The 17,565-nt window shown below is 36.9% G+C and overlaps 1 long non-coding RNA gene across 1 annotated transcript in view; it reads right to left on the reverse strand.

The window, feature by feature from the left end:
- Positions 1-351: 351 nt before the first annotated feature.
- The window catches only part of LOC743409 (uncharacterized), a 67,218-nt gene continuing 50,004 nt past the window's right edge, over positions 352-17,565 (reverse strand). The window contains exon 6 of the long non-coding RNA XR_008536380.2: positions 352-1,826. This is a non-coding gene — a long non-coding RNA (uncharacterized LOC743409). The remainder of the gene's footprint in view (positions 1,827-17,565) is intronic.

The following is a 17,565-nucleotide window of genomic DNA, read 5'->3' on the forward strand; positions in this document are numbered from 1 at the left end:
CGCAGACCTCACTCTATGTGTCACTTTGAGCAACTTTGCTTAGTTAGAAGCTATTTCCTTACCTTTAATGTAAGAGTAATACTCAGTTTGTATAATAGTCCTGGACATCCAGTGAAAAAATGTGTATAAAATATCTTGTCCCATAAGTGCTAAATAAATTGTAACCACTGCTGTGACTGACTAAATAAAAATTATATATGTATAAGTATAAAACCTCTTACAAAACATGTAATAATAAAAGAATGAGTCATAAAAGACAAGAATCAATGAGTGTTAATGGTCACCTTTGTTGCTCACCTCTACCCTCCATCCCCTGGCCTTAACAAATATGGCAGGACATCTTCAGGATTTGGCAGGCAGACGATTTATTTTACACTAGTGACTTGGATGCCATTCCTCTTCCTTCCACTCAGTAACAGACGGCGCCCTGGACAGCAGTGACATCTGCAGCCCCAGGGGAGAAGGGTCAGCACAAATTTTAATTTTGCTTTTGGTTTGGGGCTTTAAGTACACAAAGAGGTTTTTTTTTTTCCCTGTCAGTTTGCATCTAGCTTCGCATCTGACATTTTTTAATGCTTTATGTATTTGGATTGACCTAGAAATTTATAGCTTCAGGTTTTTGCTTATTTTGCTCTGTCTCTAATTCAACCTCCTTGATTTAAAAATAAAAGCCAAAATATAACATGAACAAATACTCTATTTGTCTGTATCACTAAGGGGGTAAGGAAGAGGTCATTCTGCTCTTTTTGAGCTACTTCTTATTACCATATATTAACATTTGAATATCTTCAATAACAAGAAACAAGAATACTAGGGATAACCTATAAAAATCTGAGTATAATTTGACTCATCGCTAAAAAAAAACTTAAAAGCTAAGAGGAGAACATTTACAAAAATTGTTATGTTCACTGACAAGGCATTAGATTTCAGACTAATTGCTGCTATGAGAATAATAGATAGATACACACATACATAAAGCTTTATTTTCAGAAGGTCAAGTATCTACACCAAATCTTTCATCCTCCAGAGTTCAGTTTCAGGGAAATCTCTACAGTAGGAGAGCCTCCTGATGTTTGTTGTGGCCACATTTGGAGCCATCAAAATTTCCTACTCAGGCATCCCACAGAGAAAAAGCATCTACCCCTAAGAATGTGAAATAGTATCCTCATTACTGAGTTGATTACTCATCAACCTTAATAGTATTTGTAATTCGCCTTTACCCTGGGCAGTTTTCAAAGGTCATGGGGAAGGCTGAAGGCTGTGTCTATAAAACAGTTTGATCAAAATAGAACTAAAGGCTGGCCTCAGGTAGCTATTTCTAATCTGAGTTGGTCAGAGGACAATGAAAACTACAGTTCATGCCCAGATGTTCTCCTTGGTCAAGGGGAGACTGGCTAGACAGAGTCAGATCTTAAGGGTCATTTCTGATTGGCCTCCATCCAGAGTATGATAACAAAACTCAAGAAGCTTTGCAGATAAATAATGATGTAACTAATTTAGGTGTTTAGATAAATCATTCCAAGTCTCCTTTGTCTGCTTAGGACTGATTTTCCTGGGCTAGGTAAACACCCTGAATTTACAAGAGAATGTTCAGCCTCATTTTAACTCTGCAACTGGTAGAAGAAGAAGAAATAGGCCTTCTTCTATTTTGATGGTAGAAAGACAAATAAAACGACATGCATAAGTCATTTAGAGTAGTAAAGCAAATAATCAACAATTCACAGGATTGAATTGTATGATAAGAAGACATATGGAATTTCTCATCCTGGTTCTTTTCTTTGTCCCATTTGTAAGTTGCTTACTCCAATTGATTCCAGCTTTTCAGTCTGTAAAAAAGGGATATAAGATAAATAATCTCTCATATTCCTTCTAACTCTATAAAAATAGCTATTGTTATATGTATCAAGAATAATCAAAGTATATTTTTTTAGATTATAGACCTATGTTCTCATGAGACTGCATTTCAGATGGATTGGAAGCAGCCTAATATGTATTCAAAAACCAGCACCAGATGAAAGGACTCAGCCAGAATCATGCAAAGCAGGACAATCAAATTCACAGAGACAGACTAAACTTTTTAACTAAGACTATCATGCAATTATATTGTTGGTATATCCCACGTCTATTGGTTGTATATGTATTCAAAAATTAGGTTTAGAGATGGATGATACACAGATTAGATAAACTGATAATCAATGGAGAAATGGAAAAATAGACATTTTTTAAGCACATTTTCTGAAATATCAGATGTATGAAATATGTGTATTCAGGAAAGAAATAAAATTAGACAGGAGACAATACAGATAATTTAGCAAGAAGTTATTAAGGGTGAATAATAGTATTCAGATATATCTGTCACAAGGCCCTACAAATACTAAAATTAGCTGTGATTTTTTTCTGTTAGTTCCCTAGGATTCTGCTAAAATCAGCATCCTCAGGAGCACTGGTTAACACTATGGTGTAAATCATTTGCTGATGCCATAAATTAAAAACAAAACAAAAAACTATATTCAAAGTAACTGAGCTATAGGAACATCTCCTTAAAAGATGGAGGCATTAAGAGCATTTTCCACAACCAAGAACTAAATGTCATTCACCTGTGAATTAAAAAAAGGAAATCAAGGGGGAAAAATGAGCAGCCAGATCAATTGCATAAACCTTTGTCAAAGATAGAAATGTTTATATGGGAGTTCTGTGGCTAAACAAAATGCAAACAGCCACACATTTTTTCAACCAACAACTGGATATCAGTAGCTTAAATAAACTCTTTCATCGTTTTATTTTTTCATCCTTATCCTTGCTTTAAAAAAATGGAACACAGTATTTGTTGAAGATTTTATGCACATATTGCGTCATAGCCCAATTTCTCAAACTCAAAGTCAATTTAGCAAATAGAAATGATAGTAGAAAAAACATATAATGTCCTGTTGGGAAGAACTGTCTTTCATTGTAGTGTGAACTTAATGACTGCATCACCTGCCTTGAAGTATTTTTTAGGTCTAGTTATTCATTTAACAAAGGATTCTCCAGTGCCTTCTATGTGACAGGCGCAGTGGCCACAAAGATAAGCAAAAAGATATGCTCCTTATCTTCATGGAGCTTACAATTTAATAAGAGATAAATATCCATCAAACAACCCCACAAATAAATGTACAACTCTAACTGTAATAAAAGCTAAAATGAGTATGGTGCACTATGGGCATACAGTAGGGAGATCTGACCTAATCAGAGAGTTAAGACAAGTTAGGGGCCTTGTATCCTATTCCTGGAGTCTTGCTCATCGGCAAACAGGTGAAGGAAGTATTTGTAAGGATAATATATCCTCCTGTACATCCCAAAGTCCCGTCCTGTGCACAGCCACTGACTACGTACCTCTGCATCCAAAGCAGACTCAGCTTTCAGCTGGCCTTGCTGAGAGTGAGCCCAGCATATCATGGAAAATGAATTCACCACACTGTGGCACAAACCCCATGTCATCCAACAGCTTCTTCAACCAGAGCAGCTCAGTCTTGGTCCTTATCCGTGAATGATGGTTGCAGAACCACGCTGGCTTTACAGGGATCTGGGTAGGATCCATTGCCCCCACCCTGAATGTATTCATAGTGATGTGCTATATGGTTTAGGAGCCTTGGTAAATAAGTCAAGGTAGAACTGTCTCAACTCAGAACTTTCTTCAGGTAAGAAGTATGCTTCCAACAGAAGTTCCTAACAGGAAGCAGCTATCAACATCAAAGGGGAGTACAGAAATCAATCCAAGACTAACCCCACAGTCTACTCTTTTCTTCCCTATCATCTGTGCCCCTAAAGAAGTCAGGGGAGTTCCCTGGCCAGACCTAACTCAGTACTTAAATATCTTTGATAGGCCTGGGAAACAGAACACAGGAAGAAAAGTCGTGGCTTTTCACCCCAGCAGTGGAATCTATTCTTGTTTTTTGTAGCTTGAGATGTTTACACCTAAGGAACAGAAAGTGAACTTAAAATGCCTTTAATTAAGAAATTAGGTTTAAATGATTCCATATAACAAATCTGATTTAATTTTAAATTTTTGAATACATTCACTCATTCAAGAATGGTTTCAAACCCTCCGGGGGTGAGAGAAAGGGCAATTCTAGCTATCTTCTACAACTTTCCTGAAATAAAAACAGGAAATCCAATTTGTAATCACAATGAAGTTTCTTATCTAAATCCAAAGGCCAGTTTTTTTTTCCCCTTGGAAACATAAGTGCCTGAAGCAGGGGCTGCATTTTGATATTCTTTGTGGCACTTGGCACAGTATCATTTCTGTGAAGGTGCCTTGTAAGTAGCCTGGGGTGATTATGGTGGTGTAATTTTCATCACAACCACAGATAACCCAGGTAACTGTGCAGGTACAATGATGTTCAGCTTAACTTAAGTGGCTTTGTTCCAAACAAGGGCCTCTATTGTAAAAACAAAGCAGGTGTTAAAACATAGAGATATTGAAGATAGGGGTCATTTTACATACTAACATGCACTGAAAAGTAAATCTGAGCTTCCCCACATTATTGCCAGGAATTACTGTATACTTAACATGAATCCATTAAGTACACAACTGGACAAATGATGAAATTTTATGTTAGTAAAATTCCTGACATATTTCACTCCTCTTACTCTATTAAATTACGCTTTTTTAACAAAGAAAAGCTTGCCTACTTCTACACATTTTCAATTTTTTCTCCTATGTATTTCATATTAAAATTTCAAAATAATTTGATCAGAGATCCAGTGCACAAAGGTGCCTAAGTGGATAATAATCACCAAAAACACTTGCAATGGCTGCAGTAGTGGGATTCCCATCAGTGATGTCAACAGTGATGCCAAGAAGACAAAAGAAGAGGGAAGGAGCTAATAACAAAATCCATAGAATAAACAGGCTTCATTAATTTCTGAACAGGCTACATAAATCCATTAATGCCTACAGATTAATAACATGGTCATATAAATGAAGTTACTGCATACGTGTTTTCTGAAAAGCATCATTGCTAATTCATCTTATACTATCAAAATTTCTTTATCCAAAATGTATATATTTTTGAGTAATATCTTCTCAAGAAAGTAATACTTTCTTGTAATACTCAAGAAATACCCTCAATTCCCGAGTACTATAGTTTATATGTGACCAGTTTTTGATATAATAAAATATATAAAATGTAAAGTTAAACCTTAGATGTCTGTCTAGTGCTTATTCTAGTGGCAATGAAATAATGTAATAAAACACAGCAAAAGGCCGAAAGAAGGAAGAGCTGTATTTTGGGAGTGCAGAGAAGCATTACTTCAGAAATGTGTCCAGACAAAGAAAACTCATTCAAGGGATGTGGATAAGGGCCAGGTGGACTAAGGAAGAGGTAGTCTATCTGGGTGTCTCAAAAAGGAAGTTTTCATTCTGGAATCTGAAAAGAGGATGAATGCAGCCGAAAATCAAACCAGCAGAGAGTGTTTCAAGAACTAGAGTTAGAGAGAAAGAATCAACTAGAGATAGGTACATCAGACATAGGAAAGGAAACCTGTAGCTAACTGATAGCTTCCATAAAGACAAATTGAATAATAAGACTGTGTATGGTTTACAAAGGCAGGTAGTATTTTTCTCGAAGTGTCCTTGTAGTGAATCTACTATCTTTATATTTGCCATGTTAAAGATACTACTGAGCTGCCCAGAGAACAGTCAAGGAAAAAAGATTTTTGGCCACAGGGCTGTGGTCCTTCAGAAATCCTGGAGCTCCTGTGTGATTAGGAAGTTATCAGAAACAGAACATGCTGTGAGTGTCTGTGTTTGAAGTGAAAGAAGGGAGATATTGAGAACAGCAATGAGTTTGCCCCTTTTTGACAAATCTTACTCTCTGCTTATTTATATCAAATTATCATCATCATCACCCTTATCTCCAGTGATTACCCAAGTCTCTTGTTCACACTCCTCCAAACTGTCTACATATACCTCCCCGCCCAAATACACACTGAAGTTATTAAGAATTAAAAGAACAAATTGTTTGCCCATCCTCATAATCATCTGTCCTAAAATGTCATTTAAACATTTAATCAAACCTGCAGTCCTCCAGGGGAATGTGTGAGTCATGCCGTTCATCCCACACGCTCGAGCGGGGCTTTGTGTCAGTCTTAGGAATGATGCAGACTGGTCCCACAAAGAAATCAGTCACAGGGACATTTTCTGTCATTAGGCAGAGAACAAAAAGCTAACAGTTTCCTGGACTCTACAGAAATAAACGTTTGCACCAATTAATGAAACCCCTATGGAAAGCATCATGCCAGAATCCAAGGAGGCTGGCCATGTACTGACATGCAAACTAACACTCCTGCAAAAGAGAGGGTAGGTGAGCATCCTAAGTCAATATGAATTGTTTGTTTTTCTGCTACTTTGGATCAGCTATACCACTGCTCCCTTTCACAGGTACAAATACACAAAAGAGGGCTTCTGTTTCATAAAAGTGGCTCCGACAAATGACACTCCTCAGAGTGCTGAACCCAACACTGGCAGCCAGCCCGTTCTGTGCCCTCAGCCTGCCAGTACTTTTCACTTCCAAAGCTATCAGCCTGCTTCAGACCTATGCCTTCACTCTGACTAGGGACAAAGAAAAGATCACAGTGGAAATCCTTCTGCGTGCTGCTAATAAGCCTATTTAGAGTCAATGAGAAAGCCTCATTTTGCACCACCAATAACGGCCTTCAAGAGTACTACTGAATCAGAAAAACCGAAATGTTTCTATGTACTCCCTGTCCTCATTTTACATCAGCCTGAGAGGTGACGCTCAGCAAAATATCGGATACGATGACCTCCAAGTTTCCTTCCTTCTCTAATGTCCTCTGGTTCTCTGTTGGCGAGTAGGATTCAAATTTTATTTAAATTATCTCATATTCTGATGGATTCTTGAGCCCTTTTTCAGTTTTAGATAGTCTCCCTGAGGTTTGCTGAATTGGCATATCTGGAGTCTAGGATCTCTCTTGGCAAAGAACTGAATATTGCTCCCATCCAACAGCTTAGCTAGCACTGTCTATTTTCTTTCTGAAAAAGATCTGGGTAGGAGGCAGGTGTAGAGCATCTTTCTACCTCCCACAGAAGGGCTAGGGAAAGCTTTGTTGTGCATGAACCATGAACAAAAGGATAATTCAAACCAGCAATAATGTCCTTAATAAAAAATAATAATCATTTTCCCAAATGAAAATCTACAGTTCTAACCATTTGATCACAGTGATGTAAGCAAACAAACCTGCAGCTAAAGGTTATATATGGGTCAAAGATTTAATGGAAAGTGATACATGGGTGGAATGACATCACCTATTTGTCAGAATACTAACTCCTCTACCATATCCTGTGTCGGCCCACCGTTGGGGTGTAAGGGAAAGGTGCATAAAGAGATAAGTACCCATTTCTAAACATAATGCAAGTTTGACATTTAAGCTCAATAGTTTAGCTATAGAGCATTTTGGTAACATAAAAAGAAACCAGAGCAATTTGAGTGACCTTTGTGAAAGACAGGCATAGAGGTAGCAACCACCAGTCTCACCACCAAAATCTAAAAACACGGAAAATTAGCATTTATCAAAATTTCTCAGAGACTATGTTACCTACCCAAGATTCCACAGCTAGGATGCAGTGTTTGAGTGTCTACTAACAAGGCTGGGAATTATTAAACACAGAAAGCGTAACAGAAACACTTAGTTCCTCTTGGGTCTTATGGTCCAGTTGATAAAACTTCCAGCGCTTTGAACAGATTTTCACTTACTGCAAAGAAAAATGCTTAGCTGAATTATTGTCTATCTGGGTTGCAAGTAGCACACCCCCACCATCTGTAAAATAATATTGTGGTAGACTAGAGGGCATGTTGTTAAAGGAACCCAAAGGAGAATTATTTTGATAAGGTTAGGGACAATCTCTAGTATGTGTGTTTTATAATTCTGCAACTTATGTAGAAATATATCTGAATGAAATGTTGTTGAAAAGCTGTATATCATTTTAATTTTAATAAATCGAATCACATTTTATATTCACTGACGGAGAAGTTGGTATTTAGGAAACCTGTGAGAAATTAGTTTAATAATTTGTGTGTATGGCAAATATTCACCTTCTGACTTAATTCAGAATTTCTATATAAAAACAAAAATTTAATTCTTTAATATCATCTTAAAATGAGGGATGTTCATGCCATGTTAAATAAATCATTTCCACTTATTTTTAATACATTGTATTAGTTAGGATGCTTGCAGCTGCAAATGATAGAAAATCCAATCCAAAATGGCTTTAAAAATTGTTGTTCTATAGGTCTGTCACCCTAGACTTCTGCTGTCCAATATGATAGTCATTAGCCACATTTAAATGTAAAGAAATCAAAGTTACATTTACATTCAAGTGTAAAGCAATTAAAGTTAAATACAATTTGAAATTCAATTTTTTCAGTTTGCACTAGCCATATTCCATCAAGTGACCAATAGCCACATGTCACTAATGGCTGCTCTATTAAACAATGCAGATATGGAAAAATCTTCTTCACCTCAGAAAGTTCTATTAGACAGTGCTGGCTTCAAAGAAAAGGAAGTTATTAAATCAGTAAGCAACAGTATCTGTTATATTCCCTATGTAGCAGGCTATAATCTTTATGCATATTATTTCCCTTAACTTCCCAACCGCTCTATGAGGCAAGTATTATTATAATGTATTAGTCTGGACTCTAGGTTGCTAGCTAAAAATGGGAAAACATAATTAGGAGAACCTTGAACTATCTCACATACCTACAAGAAAAGCCTGGTTAAGGTCCTCATCACCATCAGAACTCTTTCCATCTGCCACCTTTATTCTGTTGCACAAGTCAGTATTATTCTTCCAGGTCAGCTTCCCCCTTGTAGTGGAAACTTCCCAGCCTCATATCTCACAGCCTCAAACTACTGCCTCCCACCCCCTGAGAGAGAATGATCCTCCTCCTTTCACTCCCATTTTAGATATTACTCGGAAGGACTCTGATAATTTAGCTTTAGTGAAGAGCTCAGTGTTCAATCAATCAGTTGTGGCTGAAGAGACACCAGGGAGATGATCAGGGTTGTAGAATAGAGACATGGCCAGAGGGGCTCCACTTATGGACAGGGAAAATGATTTCTAGAGAAACTGGAATGCCAGGGTCCTCTCCTTCAACACATTTCTGAGTCCTCAAGGCTCTATCTCAGGCCCTCTGCAATTTCCACCCCACATACTTTCTGAATCTGTCTCACCAAGTCCCATTAATATACTAGTGAGGCCCCAATTCTCTGTCTCAGCAAGACCTTGTATTCTTAGCTTCAGACTCACATAACCAACTAACCTTTCCCAGACATCTGCAGCTGTATATCTCACAGGCTCCTTAAACTCAGTGTATCCCACAAAATTCATCATCCTCCTTCCCCCTCTTCCCCAGTCATTCATTATATCAGGAATGCTCTTTCAATCAATGACCGAATTTCCCATTCCAAGAATCAAGGCATCATCCTTGATTTGTCCTCTCCTTAAACATCCAATTAATTGCCAAGCCCTACATATATCCCTAAAATGTCTTTTTATTAATATATCCATCTACTTCTGTCCATTCCTAGTACAGTGCAACCATCATAGGCTGGGCCACTATCATTTCTGGAAAATTACTGTAGTATCTCATGGGTCTCCCTTCCTCCAGTGTTATGCCTCACCAATACATTATCCATACTACAGCCAGAATAATCTTTCTAAGATGGTGATTCTATTATTCTGCTTAAAACCTTCTGGTGCCCATTCATTGACTTTCAAAACATTTTTCAACTGCCTCTTGAGGCATATAAAGTCTTATATGATCTGTCCCTTACCTAGGTCTCTGTCCTTACTCTCTTACTATCCCCCTCTCCTAGTCTCTACAACTGCCATCCTTTGTCTTGCCCACTGCTCTTTGTGCCACCCTCTGGTTAAAACAATAATACTACTGATAACCTCTTTTTCTTAATTCTGCTCATATTTTAGTCTCAACTTCAATGACACCAATCTTCTCCCTTAGGCTACATCAGTTCTCCTTGCTATATGCTGGCTATTCAGTTAACATAACACATTGCATTGCAGGAACTGTGCTAAATTATTCACCTTCCCAATTAGACTATAAGCCCCATGACGACAATAACCATTTTCGTTTTGCTCACGAACATGTCCTTGACATCTAATACCTAGTGCTTGACAAAGAGCAGAAAATAAGCTGAATTTAATTCTTTCATTTATTCCACAAATATTTTAAGGAAGCCTATTTGTGCCAGATGCCACCCAAGGCACTGAGATGCAGCTGTGAATGAAACAAAATCTCTTCCTACATGAAGCTCATGTTCTTACAAGGTAAAAAAAAAAAAAAAAACCAAACAAAAAACCCTAATAAACTAATAATTTTTTAGAAAATGCTTAAATTGTATAAATAAATATAGTTTTAATATTTGTATAACTTCTTACATTTTTATTTTTACTTTTTATTTATTTATTTATTTTTATTATTATTATACTTTAAGTTTTAGGGTACATGTGCACAACGTGCAGGTTTGTTACATATGTATACTCGTGCCATGTTGGTGTGCTGCACCCATTAACCCGTCATTTACATTAGGTATATCTCCTGATGCTATCCCTCCCCCCTCCCCCCACCCCACAACAGTCCCCAGAGTGTGATGTTCCCCTTCCTGTGTCCATGTGTTCTCATTGTTCAATTCCCACCTATGAGTGAGAATATGCGGTGTTTGGTTTTTTGTTCTTGCGATAGTTTACTGAGAATGATGATTTCCAATTTCATCCGTGTCCCTACAAAGGACATGAACTCATCATTTTTTATGGCTGCATAGTATTCCATGGTGTATATGTGCCACATTTTCTTAATCCAGTCTATCATTGTTGGACATTTGGGTTGGTTCCAAGTCTTTGCTATTGTGAATAGTGCCGCAATAAACATACGTGTTCATGTGTCCTTATAGCAGCATGATTTATAGTCCTTTGGGTATATACCCAGTAATGGGATGGCTGGGTCAAATGGTATTTCTAGTTCTAGATCCCTGAGGAATCGCCACACTGACTTCCACAATGGTTGAACTAGTTTACAGTTCCACCAACAGTGTAAAAGTGTTCCTATTTCTCCACATCCTCTCCAGCACCTGTTGTTTCCTGACTTTTTAATGATCGCCATTCTAACTGGTGTGAGATGGTATCTCACTGTGGTTTTGATTTGCATTTCTCTGATGGCCAGTGATGGTGAGCATTTTTTCATGTGTTTTTTGGCTGCATAAATGTCTTCTTTTGAGAAGTGTCTGTTCAAACAAATTTACAAGAAAAAAACAAAAAGTTTTTTTTCACATCAAAAAGTGGGTGAAGGACATGAATTTTTTACATTTTTAAAATTGTATAAATGAAACCTTTTTAAATGACATTTTCATTATGTACTCCAAGTTGTCTTTTCATTATTCTGTTACCTCATTAGAGGTAGTATGGAAATAAAGTGCTTTCCCTCAAATAGTATAAATGTAATTTTATTTTTTTAGAAAAACAAAACACTATGGAGTCATGGCATTTATAATGAAGTAACCAAATATTCCAATTAAATATTCAGGTAACCAAATATTCCAGTTAAATATTCAGGTAACCAAATATTCCAATAAAATTTGACTGATTTTATAGGACACAGGCCTATATGTGTTTCTAGAATCATATTCCCATTTAAATTAGCATCGCAGTCAGGAATTTAAAGACAAACTATCAGAATAGTACATTTTCTTCTTAAATTACAGTAAAAGCCCTTTTATAACTATGTTGAGCTTTTTCTTTTATTAAAAAATATCATTCCAACAATTAAAATATTTATCAAATGCATGCCAAGCTAGGCACCATGCATCATATCTACATCACTATGATGAAGAACAGGGGGACTATCTGGCCATACATTATAGACCAATTAATTAACTTAACAGATATATAATGCTAAGCATATGCTAAGTCTTGAGGATACAGACCCTGCTTACTAGCAACTTAGAAACTATTGTCTGACTATTATCTTTCCCACAAAAGATAAGCTCCTTGAGGGCAGATGTTTAGCACAATATAGAGTTTAACAAATGTCATAAGTAATCAAAAAATAATCAAGACTCTTCGGTAGTCTTGATTTCTCAATTAGCCTTAGTAAGCTCTAATCATACTTTATGTCTCCTTTGCCCTACTGTATCCAATCCTTTGTTCAGCTAGTTATTTTGTTTAGCTATGTTCCTAAGAATTTGTGGTAATTCTCTTGTATTTCAGCAAATCATATCTATGAGACTCTCTCAAATCCTCTGAGTTAAAAAGAATCCCAAGATAAAACATAGAGAATAAATATTATTTTTGAAATATAGTCTCCTGTATTTATCTGCTTTGTATCATTTTTAGAAAAGAGGAGAAATCAAGTTTTCCTGATATTGAATCATCTATACATTGTTCCTTTTTAAAATTTTGTTTGGTTTTAATGAATTGGTTCCCTCAACTGAAGTTTAATAGCCATTTAAAGGAAGACAATTTATCCTAATGTTTCTGTATTTTTCTAAACTTTCTCATCCTCTCTGGCCCGAGCCTTACCATAGTTTTTCAAATAATTGGTGATCAAAAATGCTGAACTGTCACCTGTTTGCCTATACACTCTTTTCCATTTCTGAGTTCTTCAGTGTAATATTCCAGAGATTGTGTTTATTCAGATACATTCATCTTCCAATCAATCAAGCTAATGCCAGCTTCTGTTGTGGGTTTTGCAGAAAGGATTTCCTAGACCCCTGAATTCATTTTTTCTCTCTCTAGGATGAGCATTTTTGTTTTAAATTATTGTCTGAAAAAATGTGAGCATTTACGTACTCGAAATTTTAACTAGAATTGCTTCCCTTCTAAACATGTTAGTTTCTCAGACCAAATGTATCAATCTGACTCCCTTAGAAGTCAGGCGCTTCACAAAGAGGGAATACTTAACCTTAGGTGGCCAACAAAAAAACATACAGGCCCATATACCAGGAAAAATAGTAGAATGGGTCAGTGCAACTGAGCCCCACTTTGGTAAAGTTCTTCAGAGCAGGAAAGGATGAAGGAAAGAAGCAAATATCAAATCAGACTTCAGTCCTATCATCGTTAGGTAGCTACAGGGCTTTAGACAACCAACTTGACCAGATGAGCCTCAATTTCCCTTTCTGCAAAGTGAGGAAACTGAGCTAAATAATCTCTAAGGACCTCTTCAACTCCTCCACTCTGTGTATTTACGATTGACAGTACAGTTTTCTAAGTGTTCAGAATATTTTTTGTTTCTGACATGGCAAACTTTACAATCTGCTTTGCAGACTTTGAAGATACAGGTGCATCTGTGTATGTTTCTTTAGATTTAGTAATTTAGTAATTAAGCTTCCCACTTTCAAATTTACTAATGAGAAAAACACGCGCACACACACATATACATATTACTCTGTCATTATACTTTACTGATTTGAATACATACTCGAGTAAGTATATAAAGCTGGCTACTTATTGCATGTTTTTGCATTGATAATGTATAGATCAAGTCTTGTTTAGACGGTCTTCTGTAAGACACCTTGAGTTTATCAGTAACCTTTAGCACAGTTGAATGTTTATTTTGCTAATTTAGCTTCAGGTGCTATGGTTATCATTATAAACTAACTCTAATATTCTCTGTTACTCAAAGTATACCCTAGAGCTCACCAGGATCCATGTCACCTGGAACTGGTCAGAAATGCAGAATGCCTACCTCCAGAGTTACAAAATCAAAATCTGCATGTTAACAAGGTACTCAAGTGATTTGTGTGCATGCTAACATTCTAGAAATGCTGTTAGACATAGTGCTTCCCATATTGCTTTAAAATAGATTTTTTCTTTAAGAGAATGAATAAATGAGTAAACTAACTATAATTTAGCAACGTGAACTGCTATAATTCAATGTCATTGGACTTAGAGTTATAGAAACTTCTAGTTGATAGTTTCTCCTATTTTGTTTTTTGCTTAATGTAGTCATAGGTCTACTCTTATACAAGGCAAGGGGCCAGGGAACTGGATGTAAAGGTTTATGCTGTTCAAGACCCACTAGCAAAAACTACATGTATAAATGAAAATCAATGTGAAGAATATTAAAATATTTACTACTTTATAAAGGATTAGGTAATAACCAATATGTTATTTTTGCTTCACTTTATAGTTGGTGATTAGAATTCCAAAATGTATTCCATCACACATAAAGTATCATAAAGAGCAAAACAGGAAAATATTTTTCAACTATGTGGTAAAATGTCTAATATAAGTAAATAATAAATGGAGGATATAAATGTCAAGGACAAATCCAAATAAAAGAAACCAGGATCCTGGCTGCAGCTCTGAGATTAACACTGTGATTTGTCAGTAATTCACTTTACTTCTCTGGGTTCTAGTTTCTTCACTAGAAAACAAGAGATTGATTCTTATTTTACATCCCAGCTCTAAATTCTGAAATCTAGTATGTCTGAAATCAATGCCTGTTTTGTCATCTCAGATGGATCTATTGAAATTCACCATGAAATCTCAGAAACAGCATAAATAAGTCATCCTTGGATTTCTGCTATTTTACTTGAGAAGAACAAGAGCATATGGATGCCTACCTCATAGTGCTAACGTAAAGGCATTCTCCCCAACAGAGTTTTACTCTAGGCAAGGGGACAAATGGGGAAGGCAGAACACATTTTAATTCAGGGGAACCTACCTGGGTTATCTTTCACTCTGAATCACCAAATCAAATTATGTAAATTCATCCCCCTTGATGACTACCTACTTCCTTCATATGGTCTCTATGTGTCCTAAGTGAATACGGGAGAGCTTATACCTTTCATAACTTCACAAAACAAACAGAGGACTGCTGAGAGGTAGTTATACCTGAAGAGTTACATAGTTAATCTAGCACCAGAAAATAAACTGACAGGTCTTTCAGGGAGCTAATTATTGAGCCTGCTATTTGGTTCACTGACAGGATTGCTTTTTTGTGGGAAGAAACATATTTGTGCATTGCTTTTTGCATTACTGCTATTTCTATCGTCATAAATAAGAATCAATAGGCCATTTTGCATAGCATATGCTCACCACTATTTTGTATCTGAGTGTCAGCTGTATGCAGGCTAAGCAGCAGTGCCCCAGCCTCCTGGCTGAGAATTAAAACCCAGCAAAGAAAACACCTCAAATTCCACAAGACAGTGTATATGTCTTTGTGAGCTCCTTGAGAGCAAGGGAGGTCTGTTGTTTGTCTCTCTATCTGAAGCACAGTGCCTGGCACATGGGGAGCTTCAAAATGTATAAACAACTAAATGAATAATGAATGAATGGATGGATGAATGAAACAAAGGAAGGTTTTAAGATAGGATATGGAATCAACTGTATTTACTGGGTCAGTCAAGGGATGTCGTTTCGATAAGCGCAGAGCTATTTACAATTCGTGATGGAGACAGGAAGGAAAAGACCCGGCCTGAGTCCAGAGGGAGCTGGCTTTTGTTTAGCAGCTTAACCCACATACTCAGGTCTCTGCAATATTCACTATCGGGTCCTCACTACAGAAGACAAGAAATCAGAATGACAGTCATTTAAAAAGTAAAGCAAAACTTCTGAAGAAAGACTCTACTGCCAATGAGAATATTGCTGGACAAAACAAGGTCAAGTAAGGGACTGATCAGAGAAAAGATATGAATGAGAAAAAATGAGGCAATGAAGGGAGAGGAATTGTGGCAGAGGCCTGAGTGGGGAAATAAGTGTGTGAAAAATGTGTAAAGACTGGGAGAGTATGAAGATGCAATTCTCAAGAGAGTCTGTGGGTGCCTGGGTTTTGGAGAGTGGAAGGACATTAAGCCTGAGAGTACAATGAGGGAGGGAGGAAGGGAGGGAGGGAGGGAGAGGTCAGATAAAAGTCTATAAAATAACACCCATCACCACTGATAACAAGTATAAAAGAGTCCTTTTTTCTTCTAGAGAAAGACAAAGGGAATTTTAAGTAGGATTAAGTAGTAGTAGCTTTCAGAACTCAGCAGCTCTCAGAAGCAATAATAACTACATAAATGGCTAAGTGGATGGTAGGAATTACCTCACTTGGAATTTGGCCAGCAAATCAAAAGTTAGCAGTAATATCACATCTTTTTGAAAGCTTTCCTGAGATTCTAGAGGGGAAAATTATCAAAGAAAACTGTTTCTACTGAGTAAATTTCAGGAAGAAATGCTCCTCACTGCTTGAAGATGTTCTATCTCTGGAAAACTGGTAAGACAGAAGTCCCCCCCTGCTGGGAAGCACTCTCTCATCCATGTAAATACATTGCCAATTTTGCCCCCAATGGAAGCAAATAATTACGTTCGCAGATCACCATTGCCTAATGTAAAATGTTACTCAACACGTATAACCTAACCTACCAATGATGTTCTGAATGAACAAAAAGGGCCTCATGGATATCTCACTTTCAGAGAGTGTCTTAACTTTTTGACTCATTGCAGGTAGTCAAAATGTAACCTTTTTACGGCCACATTTTAAAGCACTTTGCAAACGCTGGACACCTCTACTCCTGAATATCCTGTAAATTTTTCCTTTCAAGTACATTTGACCACTAACATGCCAGATCATCTTCCCTTCTCCCCTAAAACAGAAATGAAAACTGGGTAAAATGGTAATTTGGGGGACAAATATCTTCTCTCATCATCTGAAAACTGTCATATGTTGCTTTTTAAAAAAATTAAATTAGTGTTATTTGTTTTCCACCCAGAGACAAGTTATTTTGGTATCACCCACAATGGAATTTGCATGAAAATCTATTTACTGACCCAGTTCCCTAGGGGTGCATTTGCCCTAGCACTTGGAGTAAACACCATTTTCACTGCACTAGAAATAGTTCTAATTGGACAAATTGTTATAATTTTAGCAACACCCAAATAAATCAAAGGAATTGGAGGCAGACATGCCACAGAATCTGGATTCGGCCACAAACCAGTCCAGTATTTGTGCCTGAAATAAAAGTCTAATCATATACCATCTACAGATGCTAAAGGAACAGCTACATACCTCGACTGAACTTAGAAAATATGATTTTTTTTTATTGTACTTTAAGCTCTGGGATGCATGTGCAGAACGTGCAGGTTTGTTACATAGGTACACATGTGCCATGGTGGTTTGCTGTGCCCATCAACCCATCGTCTAGGTTTTAAGCCCCGCGTGCATTAGGTATTTGGTCTAATTCTCACTCTCCTTTCACCCTCAACCCCCTGACAGGTCCCACTGTGTGATGTTCCCCTCCCTGTGTCCATATGTTCTCATTGTTCAACTCCCACTTACGAGTTTAAAAAAAAAAAAGAAAGAAAATATGAGTTTGGAGAAACTGGTTATTCTGAAAACAGCCTATTAAAAAGTTATGTGACTGGTTAACAGTGTGTGTGTGTGTGTGTGTGTGTGTGTGTGTATGAGTCCATCCATTTCATTAACTGGGGTATTTTCACCAATACAGTCTAAATAACAGGAAATGAATTTAAAGAGAATCAAACAATAACATTCAGAACTCAAAGTTAAG

Source organism: Pan troglodytes, chromosome 6 (assembly GCF_028858775.2).
Source record: "Pan troglodytes isolate AG18354 chromosome 6, NHGRI_mPanTro3-v2.0_pri, whole genome shotgun sequence".
NCBI classification, from domain to species: Eukaryota; Metazoa; Chordata; class Mammalia; order Primates; family Hominidae; genus Pan; species Pan troglodytes.